Raw genomic sequence first — 13,959 nt, forward strand, 5'->3', positions numbered from 1 at the left:
AGACTATTGTTCTTCTGAGCTATTGATTGATTTATAATAAAAGTTAACATTCATATAAACGTAAAATAGTTCTAGACAGCGAAAGAAGATTTCACAAAAGGTCTTTGTGGATATTTGTAAAGATAGTGAGTTACTATGTTAGGTCTGTCTACTAAACTACTTTTGACGGTTCAGAACTGTATGGAGCGTGCGTGGTACAGCTTAGCATGGGAAAACCTGTACTACGCATGCTCTTTACAGTTCTAGTCAGCCAGAAGTAGTTGTTGGAAAATAGCTATAATACTTGTGACTTTATAAATACCTTCATTTAATAATAAAGATGTTTAAATAAATAGTTTATACGCTGGCCTAATTAACAAACAGCAATCAAAATCTGACAAGAGAATATAGGACTTGGCTTCTGGAACAATACTATACAAGAGCTGTAGTATTTGCGCTATATATAAATCAATTTGAAATTGAAAGGCAAATAAGGCCTAGTTTTATTGATGGAAAATTAGCAACCTTTGACATTTAGTGCCATAAAAGGTATGCAATTATATATATATACTTTAGTATTTTAGTATATTTGCCTTTCAATTCCAAATTCCCTCCAATTTGCCTTTCAACTCCAAGTTGGCAACTCCATCGACATTCTTCTCTAGTTCTAACTTATCCTTACCTTCACCATCTGTGCATTAGAACACCATGTCAATGATGAGCATCAATAAAATCAAACCAGCAGTTGTAGAGTAATCGAAAAGAGTTGTCACAGGACAAGTTGCATATAGTAGTTGTACATATGTATGTCCCCTCTTCTTAAAAATAAAGTATATCTTACACTAATTTGTGGTCACATTCTATAACTGCCGATTTTACTAATCTTAACTAAGGACATGAAGGAGATACGGATTTTAATCTTTAAACTTTATTTTTTAAATATCTTTTCTAGATTATCGAGATACATATTAGTTTCTTTCTGAATAGTTCCGGGGTCTTCATTCATTTAAAAAAGACAAACATTTATTAAACAAAGGAAAATATGTATTAAAACGCTCTATATGTAGACTAAATGTTTTAAATATACAAAAACTATAAATATGATTCATAGCTTTTGTATATTTATCAAACTTAATAATACTATATTATATTCACAATTTATATTGGTAGTAATTTGTTTACACGTATAATAATTATATATATTTATTTATTTTATCACATCAAAACAAAGATTTATTATGCAAGAAACTTTTTTCCACATTACTTAAAGAGATTGGAGCATATTCGAACTTATTAATAAAATTTCACGAAGAGATTAATTTGTTATATATTTTTCCATTATCTTATTTCTTTTCTTCATTAAGGATTCTAATAATTTTTTTTGAATCGATATTTAAATAAAATAGCAACGATTTAAGTGCAATACTTTTTCAAATTTTCGGTTGATTTCTTCTTCAATTTTACCTGGCCCCAATTTCGTGTAATTATAATTTTAGCTCCAAATTAATTATTAGAGAAACATGTTTTTTCCAAAGTTTTGTTTAATTAGTCTTTAGTTTCATTCCTCGTCTTCTTCCTTAGTGATTGGTTTAAGGAATAGAATCAGAAATTATATAATATAAGCGAAATTTTGTTCATTTTGTAAAAAAAAATAATTATTTATCTTTAAAAATGCCAAAATATATATTTAAACAAATTTTCGAGTCCTTTTTTGAATGAAAAAATTAAAATTTTATATACAATTATATAAATTTACTAAAACTAACAATATACATAAATTTGCAATGGAAGAGGGAAAATTACAGTGTAATACCTTATCTTTATTCAGAGGTGCTTATCATGTAGAATGACTTTACACCCACGCGGTCACTTATACTCTACCTCCACGTTCCAGGTCAGTGTTTGAATCTCCTCTTTTGGATCTGTGATCTTGTTTATCCTAATGCTAATCCTAAACGGCTTTTTTATAGAACTCTTCCTTGTGCCAATATTGACTCAAGGTATAAAGATCAACTTCTTTCTGATCAGATATAAATAAACTGGTAAAAAAATGGGGGATTTGGTATTCAATACAGATATACTTCAACAAGCCATATCCCACTAATATTGGTCCGATTTAAACGATTTTGTTTTGTAATAGTTCTTTAAATACCTAATAAATATACCATTTTGTACCATTTGTACTGCGCACAGGGTCCTAGATTTAGTACACTGCTATTGGAAATATTTCCCTATAGTACAAGAGCCCAAGAGGAGAACAAAAGCAGTTATCTCACATCAATTTTTGATTACTTTAATGAAAACTATGTATAATTAATAGTCAAAATTGATGAGTCTGCCAAGTATAGGTAGGGGGAATAAAAAATGGCGGCTGTTTCAAAGCGATAAAAAAAAAATAATTTTTCATTCGGAGCTCTATATCTTAAAAAGTAGGAACAACCTACGATCTACTAAGAGAACGCCATTTAAAAAAGAATAAATGTGCTAAAATATGAGCACTAATAGAGTTATTTACGATAAATAGTTTTCGAGATATAGCTTTTTAAAAAACAACATTTCCAAAAAATGCTGAATTTATTTTGAAAAATTAGCACTCAAATTAAAGCTATTTTGATGAGCTATAAAGTAGTTTATGATGTTTATCTTCGTAGTTAACGTACAGATGTATATTAGCACTCAAATTAAAGCTAGTTTAATGAGTTATAAAGTAGTTTATGATGTTTATCTTCATAGGAGTAATAGTTTTCATGAAATTCGCTTATATAAATCGATTTATAGTTGTTCGGACAAATTTATATTAATATGTGAATATCATAAAAACTACTACTCCTACGAAGATAAGTGTCATAAACTACTTTATAGTAAGCTAAATTCCTTTATTTTGAGCGTTGGCAGACATATGTGTGTCTTAGGGATCTAGAGATATATTTTTTCAAAAATCTACCATTTTCTAAGCACAACTAGAAATTAACATTTTTTGAGTTTATTTTGTCAAATATCATAAAAATTACTAGTTCTACAAAGATAACATTATTAAATATTTTATAGTAAATTTAACTAGCTTTAATTTGAGTGCTAGCAGACATCGGTACGTCATACGGTACCGACAACGCGGTTATTTCAAAGCAATAAAAAAAAAAAAATTCATTCGGAGCTCTATATCTTAAAAAGTAGGAACAACACAAGAAAGCCTAAGAGGAGGTCATTTAAAGAAGAGTAAATTTTCTAAAATATGAGACCTAATAGAGTTATTTACGTTAAATAGTTTTCAAGATATAGCTTTTTAAAAAGCAATATTTCAAAAAATGTTGTATGGGGCGTACTGAAAGATCAGTAGTTAGTGAATTTATTTTGAAAAATGTATATATCAAAAACCATTTGACCTACAGATGTCTATTAGCACTCAAATTAAAGCTAGTTTAATGAGCTATAAAGTAGTTTATGATGTTTATCTTCGTAGGAGTAAAAGTTAACATGAAATTTGCTAAAATAAATTTATTTATAGTTGTTCCGACAAATTTTCATTTGACAAATTCATATTCATTTATCAATATCATAAAAACTACTTCCTCTACGAAGAAAAGTGTCATAAACTACTTTATAGTAAGTTAAATTTCCTTTATTTTGATTGTTGGCAGACATATGTGCGTCTTATGAATCTAGAGATATATTTTTCCAAAAATCCGACATTTTATACGAACAACTATAATTCCCCCTACCTATACTTGGCAGACTCATCAATTTTGACTATTAACTATACATAGTTTTCATTAAAGTAATCAAAAATTGGGGTGAGATAACTGCGTTTTTTTCTTCCCGGCTCTTGTACTACTATGAAGGTATGGATGGTATGCCTATTAACACTTTGCCTAGGATATATTCATGCCTAAAGATTTTCATTGTTATAAATTATTTATCTAATATTAAATAAATAATTATGGGTTCTTACTACTTCATGTAACATTATTTATTACTATTGTAAACATTTATATTCATATTAAAAATTGTTCAAAGTGGTTACATGAAGGATAAAGATAGAATTAGCGCATTTTCTTGCACAGCTGTAGATGCCAAACGGCATTGGACATATTTTATAGTCTGTTAAGTTTCAATTATTCTTCTTTAAAAAGGATTAAGATCCTTTGATCAGGCTTACATAGACTTTCTATTTAATGCTTCCCCCCCCCAAAAAAAAATCCAGTGGTGTCAGATCTGGCGTTAGAGACAATAACAGCGCCGTTCGCATACTGCTGTTGTGGAAGAAAGTGGTCAATCCTGTCTACATGCTCCAGGTAATACATATAATAGGTAGGAATACATGTAAAAAATTTTAGAAAATAACAGGAGATTAAAATAAATATGGAAGATAATTGCTAATAGATCTTATATTTATCCTAAAAATAAATAATATCAAAGCCAGGTGTCGCTTATGTCAGACTGCGGATGAGTCTATCCAACATCTGAGTTGGCAGTAATTGATAACTTTTTTACTTTATGAGGTAAAAGTAAGAGAGTTAAATGTAAAGTGTCATAACATTTACACGTACTAAGCAACCATGGTAACTTTAGACGTGAATATCTTCTAGACGGAGCGTTAACAAATAAATCTTCATAAGGAGTTTTTTCTTATTTTGAAACCCTTAATTTATATTTTTACTTAGGACCCGACTCAACCCTGAATCACCCAGTTGAAAGTTAGAGAAGTATAATTTCATTAATATAACTCTGCTTTTGCGAACTATACGTACACAAAAACTAGACATTGTGCCCGTGCGAACCCTACCTGTGCCCTGTTGCATAATGAAATACAAAGTAATACTATTAATCTTGAACTTGGCACAGTTTCACTTCAGACTTCTACAATGAGAACTCACACTTTTTACTTTTAAACTCCTATAATACTACTACTAGTCATCATGAAACAAAAAATATTACAACTTGTATCTTGTAATATGTATACTTACTTTGTAAAAAGGAAAACAATCAAGTTCCTAAGAATCGCAGTGGATTCCCCTTGGTTTACAAGAAATAGCCAATTACATAGGAAACTAAATGGAATCAATTGAAGACTTGAAGAAGAAAAGGTACATAAAATTCCACTCTCAGTTACCAACAGTTAAAGCAGCAGTAACTTACAACTTGGGAAATTTAAACTCATCCAGAACACTGAGGCCAGGTTGCGGAAGGATATCAACTTCATTAAAAAAAAAAAAAGGTTCATAAAATTCCACTCTGTTACCAACAGTTAAAGCAGCAGTAACTTACAACTTGTGAAATCCAACCTATCCCCGAAGACTGAAGCCAAAGCTGCTACAGTACATGCTGTTATAAATTCTATTATTGTCGTTACTACTATTTTATGGTTTTGTCCTTTGTCTTATTCTCAAATTAATGTTTTTTTCTTTCCCCATTAAAAGTCAGTTACTTATTTTATTAAATCTATAAATGTCATTATTTTAATTATTAACCTTTTTTTTCTCTCTCTCTTCTTAAGAATTATTATTTCTATTTATTAATTTTTTATATATAATTAATCGTTATTATCCACAATTCTCCAATATTTGTAAGGTTGTAAATAGTTAGGAGTGCATTTTTCAGGAGACTTTACCCCTCCCTCCCTATAATCAATTATTAAACCAAAAAAATCTAACTGTTATATTAACCAGGTTAAGTCCACAAAGCTGATATTGAATAAAAAATATAATATAGTTTCTATACTTGTATTTAAGGATGAAACCTACTTGCTTTCATTATTAAACAGACCCCTGATGATAAGAGGGATAATGATAGTTATAATTAATTTCGTATTTTTTAAAAAAAATAATAGTAATACAAAATATTTATAAGCAATAAAGATTTTTATCGAAACAATTTCCTACAGTGCTTTTCGTTCTTTATTATTCTTTAATTTGAAGCACTTAAATAAATTCTATCAAGAAATAAAATTAAATTACGGGATAATCTCTATGTATCTTGTACACCCACCAAGCTTATCCCGACCACTACATTATCTGATCTCGAAGCCGCCCACTCCCTTTTAAAGGCTCTCAACCTCCCAGAGAGACTTGATAAATCAAGTTAATGCACTTTGGATTATCGAGTTGAACGAATTACAGATAGGCAGAATGTCAATCGTTTTTGTGACTTTGAAAACTTATATGAAAGAATTAGACGACAAAAGTGAATAAAGACCGGAGTGGTTTGTGCTAGACCACAGCAGAATCACATTACTCCTTCCTGACTCTGATTTCAAATGTCTTCGATCCAATTTCACACTGTGCCTCTCCACTCAGCGAGCTTAATTAACATTACCGCTTCTACCTCGGCTATGGTTTCCTTACATCCTCTCAGATTGTTAAGGGTAGTGTATGGGTGAGTATCTACATATATATACTAGGGTTTACTGAGCCTCGAATTTTCGTAAAAATATTTACAAATCTAAATATTAGTTTAATGACCTCATAAAACAATTCCTTAGACCGTAGCATAGAATCCACTGGCCATTTTTTCACTTGAATCTACCTCAAAGCCAATACTTCACGCCAAAATTTGATTTCGAAAATTAACACCGTTTAAAAAAAAAGTTTTATTCTACAAATTAAAATAATGAAAAAACAGTGTTTTAATTAATACTACAAAACTCCATAGAAATAAACATCTTTTTGCCGATATAAATAAAAAAAATTCGTCATTTATATAGCAACCAGTGACGGGAGGTTTCGTCGTAAAGCTGGCTTGAATATCCCCTTCAATCATACTCATACTCTCTATCTCACTCTACCTGTTCCTCTTCTCCCTCTCCCTCAACCTCAATTTATTTCTTTATTTATGCTCCACATTGCCCATGTCAGTTACTAATTTTAATATTAGTATTTTTTTAAGTGACTGAAGTTTTAATCATAAACTTAGTAATGATATAACTTAAAAATTGAAAAAGAGGAACGGTACAATAATTAATCATACGTCTTTATAGATATAACTTAAATAGTCTAAAACTATTTTTAATCTATATTAAAACCAGTCCTCTCTATACCGGATACCTCATAAAATATATTCTTAATTAGCTTTTAACATTTAGAAATGGAAGAAGTTAGATACACTCAAATATCCTTCCTCTAGCTACAAGGGAAGACTACCTACCAAACCTACTATTTTACACACACTAGATTGTTAATTCAGATGAGCCTATGAAGTAAATATATAATAAAATGTCACTTAATCCACAAAAAGAGTGTAAAATATGGAATAAAAATAAAAAATAGTACAATTTATCATGTACTGTTTAAATATATAATAATACGAGATTAAGGATTTAACAAGGAATAAAAAATCTTAAAGTACTTAAAATATTTAAATAAAACATTATAGTTGGTATGAAAAAGTTATAATTATTTCATTGGCGGTGTTTCAAATTACAGATACTTGATTAGGGAATTTGATTCAAGAATATCCTCACTTTAAAGTAACGTTATAATTTAATGGTAATTAAAAAAATAAATTTTTATAATAGTGAGATTGGGTAGCTCACTGGTAAGGCACTGTGCTACAAACTCCAAGGTCTCAGTTAATTGTTTTCTGTTTCATGGTAGCCGTTAGTCAGCCCTGTTGGTTCTGAATCTTTCCGGGTCTATCCAGTCTCATAAAGTAACCATCCATTCAGTCATTCTAACCAAATCACCTGCTTGCACAACCGTTGGCCTAATAACAGTACTTCCTTCCTAAGTAATCCACCCTAACCAGCATTTCATGGGTTGTAGTAGGACATATTTAATTTTTTGTTTGCTTTAATGTTGTAATAATTTATTAAATTTTTTTTTATCTGTTTTAATGTGGTATTTAGCTTTTTTCTATTTTATTGTACTGTATTGTAGCTTCTGGTTATAAACCTATATTTTTTTTGGTATATTTTAAATGTGTTTTTTAGCTTTTTTTATTTAATTTCTGTACTATATTTTAGTAGCTGATTATTAACCTACGTGAATTAAACTACGTTAGCTAGATTCTGATAGGCACATGAAGAAGGAGTGAGCATATTAATAATATCGGGAAGCTTTTTTGCTCTAAGGGTTTGGGAAAGATAGACATTTGAGAAGTACTGATTTAGTAAAATATGTTAAAACTGTTTAGTAAAATATAATAATATAAAAGAGTATTTGTAAAAGGGTTTTAATCCCTCATTATAAGCTGAAAAAATAGTACATTTTTCTGAAACAGGACTTATTTCTCTTTTGTTTTAATTTATGGCCACATGTTCAAATTGTATTTGAATTTAATTTTAACGAATTCGTAACGAATAAAGACGGACTCACGTTCGAATATCACAATAATGTTCGAAATACTAGTTCACAAGAGCTCAGCTTGAAGGGTATGTAGATGAAAAGTGAAATAAAAATAAAAAGGAAGGTACTAATATAACGTATTTTTTTTTCTTGTAGGTAAACTCACGTTCTGCTAGCACAGCTGGTGTATAGCAAACAGTAAATAGTTCGCTATTTTATAGATTTGATGCCCTTATATTTGATTTGCAAAATATTATCCAATCTACATTATAGAACGTTTAAACAATTAAACCTTCATTAAAAAAATTCATTAAAAATAAATGGATAGATAAACCAAATAACAGTAAAACGATAGACTGTCAAGATAAAAAAAAATAAAGTAAATATAAAATATTCAAAATAAATCACACTAGTCTTTATTCATCCCTCTTTCATAAATCTTCTGGAGTAGCTCAGGGTAGTATCCTTGGTCCTTAATACTTTACACAGTTTATACAGCTTACATACCAACGCAATTCTCACCACGTATGCCGATGACTCATGCAATCATAGAATAATATCTCATAATTTGTTTTCCAAACTCTCCCATTCCAGATCGCAAACCTTGAAGATTTCAAAACTAGAGTATTATAACTAAGTCCAATTAATCCCTCATATCATCCTTGCTCTCCGTCGTAAACCTATGACCTTCTATCCTACATTATTCTTCAATACTCTACTTATACCTGTCATATAGAACTCTTACCTAGGACTACGTTAGGACAAACGACTAATTTAGAATCTAAATAGAAAACTAAAAAGACAAGAAACTGCTCGTTCCAATTCCTATTATTAAACACTTACAAGAAAAACGGTCTAAACTTCCAATTAGTTGCAAAAGATTCATTTCCATCCCATAATAAGACCTGTGTGCCTTTGAGGGTCCTCTAAACCATCAAAGTCTTCTATTATCCAATCCTTACAATTCAAAATCCACTGTAAAATCCTGAGTGCTCCTTACTCTGTCACAAATAAAACCATCCATAATGTCCTCAATGTTTCATATGTTGCATATTTGGCTCGAATGAGATATCAATCCTTCCATGACAAGCTTCCAAACCGACTTTTTTCTAACGTTGCTTCCTCTTCAATCCTTATATTTTAAACCTGGTGTGTGGGCTCCATGTACGTCTTCTGTTTAAAGGGAAATCAAAATACTATGCTATGTCTGTCTGAAGAGGAAAATGACATAGAGTTATAATGGATTGGCGGACATTTTCTTCACCACTCATCGATAAGAGAAATGGTTTGAGCAGTTCAAGATCATTTGAATTTTGATTTATTTTGAAAAAAATGCATACTATTTATGTTTTATTTTATACCAGATCGGTCTAGTGGGCCTTACATGGTTGATATTACCGTTATATTATATATATTTTTTTTAATAGTTCATTATGGGGGGGAGGGTATAGTCTCGTACAAAAGACACCCCTGACTATATACAGTGTTATTATCAAAAGAAAAAAAAATAAATAGATAAGAATAATTCTTGTTAATAAAAGAGGAATGTAAAATTAATAACAAAAAATAATGATATTGGTACACTTAAATAAAACAAAACAATTGCCATCTAAAAATGAAAAGAAACAAGTTAATTTGAAAAAGAGACGAGAGAGGAAAAGAAAAAAAAAAGTAATAATGAATAAATACAATGAGTAATAATAATAAGTAAAATAGAGGTAGTGTGACTATGAATTAATTTTATATTTAATAAAATTTATAACAGAATGTCCTGTAGCAGTCTGGGCTTCAGTCTTCGAGTTGAGGTTGGGTTTCCCAGATTGTTGGTCACTGCTCCTTTAACTGTCGGAAACGAAGAGTGAAACTTCATCAATCGTTTTTTGATGTAACCCTCTATTGACTCCATCTGTACTTCGCGATGTTTCTTATGATCCAAGGAGCATTAACTGCGATTCTTAGGACTTTATTTTTAAAATATTGTAGTTTTTTCCTTTTCGTAAATGGTGCCGCTCCCTAGACTTCAAAGCCGTACATCAGCAGTGGCCCGAGAATTGTTTTAAATATAAGAACAGTTGTTTCTAGTTTTAGTTAAATGCATACTAAAATTTCTATCTGAAACGATTGCAATGTTAAAATTAAATTTCTGTTGAATTTCAAATGCAGTCGATTTCATGCGGTCAATATTTTTTTTATTGGCAATATATTAACTTTTAGAAGTTCGAGAGCAGTACACAATAAAACTAGAAGAAGAAATATTTTTAAAAATTTCTCATCCCTTGGGGTGGAGTTGAAGTGGCCAACAGCCTGCAAAAGGATAAAGTTTCCGTGTTATCCCTGCAAGAACATTCTTATGAATATAAAATAAATAGGAGACTCCTGAGGAACTGATGGACTAAAAGTGGAAGCCTAAGGGAAACCCTGTTATCAGAAGAGTTGAAAAACTTCTTTCCTTTTTCCATTTGTTCTCTTCTCTTCGGCTTATTCAAGTCCATCCACATTCCAAGGCCGTCAATAATCCTTCCAATCTTCGGAAATTGGATTTTTTTTTTCGTCTACTTGTCTATCGTTCCAATCATTTTCAGGCATTATCAATAACACATTCGTTGTGGTGCTCAGCAATAGCTATCATTCGGTTTTGTAATAAAATTTGATCTTAATTTGTCTTTTATAAAATCTCATGGTTTGCAATTACCTGTCTTAGTGTTGGGTAAAAAAATATATTAGGTACTAGTAAGAATAATAAAACCTAAAAAGGTTTATTTAATTGTAAATACTACTAAATACTTTTTATAAAATTAACAAAATAAAAAGTTTTTAAAAGTTCTAAACAAAGATTAACAACCGTGTACCGAAAAATTGTTTATTACCATTGTAGGTACTCTTTCAGTAAAATACACTCAGACACATACAAAAAGTAAAGGTTATAATTTAAAAATATATAAATCTTATAATATAGTTTATTTTATTATAATAATTTGTTTAATAAATTTAAACTAACAAAAAAAGTGTTTAATATTTTTAAACAAAGATTATCTAATATGTGTGAAGAAAATTTATATTTCCATTATAGTAGGAATACTCGTTCATTAAAATAAATCCACCCAAAAAAAATATTAGGATATAATATATCCGGGATCGGATATATTATATTCTAATATATACAGTTTTCTACAATGTGAATATCACTGCATTTTTTGAATAGTGGCATCAAAAAAAGATTTTTTGATTTTATGTAGAATTAACGGATTTCAAAGATAGTACCATAGACTTTTTAGTTGTTTACTGAGTTCGTCGTACAGACTTTATAAAACCTATTAGAGTTGTAAAAAATTAAGTCCAGTCTAAGAAAAAATCTACATACATATATGTATATATGTATGTAGATTGTTGTTTGCACACATATACGAGTCTGTTAACAGTTAAACATGAACATGAACATGAACATTCATCGTAATTTTACTCAGATCTCACTGTCTCAACCACTCTATTCAACCAAAATATCACCAATCTCAACATGTAGAAGATTACGAACAAATGTAATACTTATATTTTTTTCGTTTCTTTCATAGCCTGTTGGTGCGTATATAATTGAACACTTATTAAAAATAATATAATTTGAATCACACAATTGGTGAAGAGTACGCTAGTTTAAATCTTCATAACAAACAAAAGATTTGCTCCTCTAATGAACAAATAAATATTATTTATTTTAGTATGGGATTTTAATTACATTTAATAGAGAAATAGTGGCGACATACTATCTTTAAGAATTTATATTTAAAATTAATCAAAAATTATGTAAATACAGGGATAAATAATTATTCCGAATTTAAAAAAAATTTTCTCTTCAAAATATGTAGTTTTTATTTTTATTGTGTTTACATTTTTGGTATATTTCGTGCACTTCATCAAATTCTTAATCATCGGTTCTAAAAGTTTCATATAATTAACACTGGTAGTAAGATAATATATTTTATTTCTCAGATTTACCAACTTCAAAGTGGTGTCATGTCAAAACTATGAACAAAAACTTACTAGAATGCGTATTAAAAAAAAATCACCAATAGGTTCCTAAGTACGTATTGCAGTATTGAGTGTTTAAAATAATTTAGCTGTATAAAATTCAGACTTTTTAGAACAGTAAATATAAGCGAAATGTTATTGAATTATAACATAAGAAAATAATTAATTATTATGAATAATAAGTTTTTTATAAGGACTAAAATATAGGTTGGAACGTTAAGTGAATAAAAATATGTTAGTTTTACAAATTTAAGGGAACTATTATTCTTTAATTATTCTTCAACCATCCCGTACCACAGAAAATCTCTCCCTCTAAAATAATGACTTCTATTTCAGATAAATTGCAATGAAACACTATCTATTAAGAATATACATCAAACCAGAAATTTAATTAAAATAGCAAAAAACTTAGCTATATTACTAATCTCGTTCAGTTAAATATAATAAGCAGGATTCTTTGACAAATATAGGAAAATTCGACGAAAGATATTCATATTAAATATATAATATTATATTGTTTTATAGACATTGGAGCCATGGGAAATTTAGCAATAAAGTAAGAATATTGAAAAAAATATAAAAAAAGGAAATTCATGGCCATATTTTAATGATGATGGAAATGTGTATATTTTACATGAAAAAAGTTATTATTTATTTCATACACTTAAACTAAAAATTATTTAGGATTTATAAATAATTCATTTGAAATATAGGGGGGGGGGGGTATTAGACGTGTTGATTTTTAGGTAGAATGAATATTTCGTAATAAAGACACTTTTTTTTTTTTTTAACGTAATGCAACCAGAACCGTTTGTCATACTCTTGTTAATAGTGATATACATTAACAATACAAACAAATATTTTATGATATTTATAAAAAAAAAATTATATTCAATAATTTAATATTTAAACTTAAATTAATGTTTTATCTTTCAAATGTTGTTTTTTATATACATATTTAATTACGTTTCTTGTATAGATAAAGTATGTTTTCTTCTTTACTTCAAACATTCCTGGAAAAAATTAGCAATAAATGAATGGATACGCAATACTAAACATTTAAAATTGAAAATCCTTATATGTCATAAAGTCGTCAACTTCTGTCAGGATGATTGTGTGTTAAAATAACTTTAATGATGAAATCAATTAATCAATAACATAACAATATACATATGTTTGTGTGTATGAATTCTCATTAGAGTTCAATTCATTCAAATTGAATTCGTGAACACGAACGGTTACCCAATAAATACGAATCGATAACTATGTTTCTGAAAACCACGCAGTGAACAAGATCTTCAAGTTTTGGGGGAGGCACTCGAATGGTTTAGAACCCTGTAACTTAGGAGAAAGTTTGTGTTTATTTAATTTAGCTCAGTAGAAATTACAACATTAATCAAACTTAAAAACGACTTTTGAATACTATTTAACATAAAATTATAAGCAAAAGTTGCTTCTCTCATTAATGAATTTATTTTTGTTGCAGGTGAATTTATATTGACCGTCTCGAGACGCCATTTATAACTTTCTAAGTAAGTGGATAGTACTTAATTAACCTTTCATTATATTTTTAAAGCTCCCCTAAGCTAATACACTTAACATTAAGTATTCTAGAACTACTGTGACTTCCAGAGAATTTATTTGAAAAACAGAGTAGTAGTTGTGGGATCTAACTGGT

At 29.1% G+C, this 13,959-nt stretch overlaps 1 protein-coding gene across 1 annotated transcript in view; it reads left to right on the plus strand.

Moving 5' to 3' along the window:
• LOC136796632 (vasorin-like) overlaps nt 1-13,959 on the plus strand; it is a gene marked incomplete at its 3' end in the record, with an annotated part of 267,771 nt that overhangs the window by 82,068 nt on the left and 171,744 nt on the right. The window contains exon 2 of the mRNA XM_067050923.1: nt 13,768-13,813. The remainder of the gene's footprint in view (nt 1-13,767; nt 13,814-13,959) is intronic.

Source organism: Halyomorpha halys, unplaced genomic scaffold (genome assembly GCF_000696795.3).
Source record: "Halyomorpha halys isolate HHAL.00 unplaced genomic scaffold, Hhal_1.1 Scaffold1055.1, whole genome shotgun sequence".
NCBI lineage: Eukaryota > Metazoa > Arthropoda > Insecta > Hemiptera > Pentatomidae > Halyomorpha > Halyomorpha halys.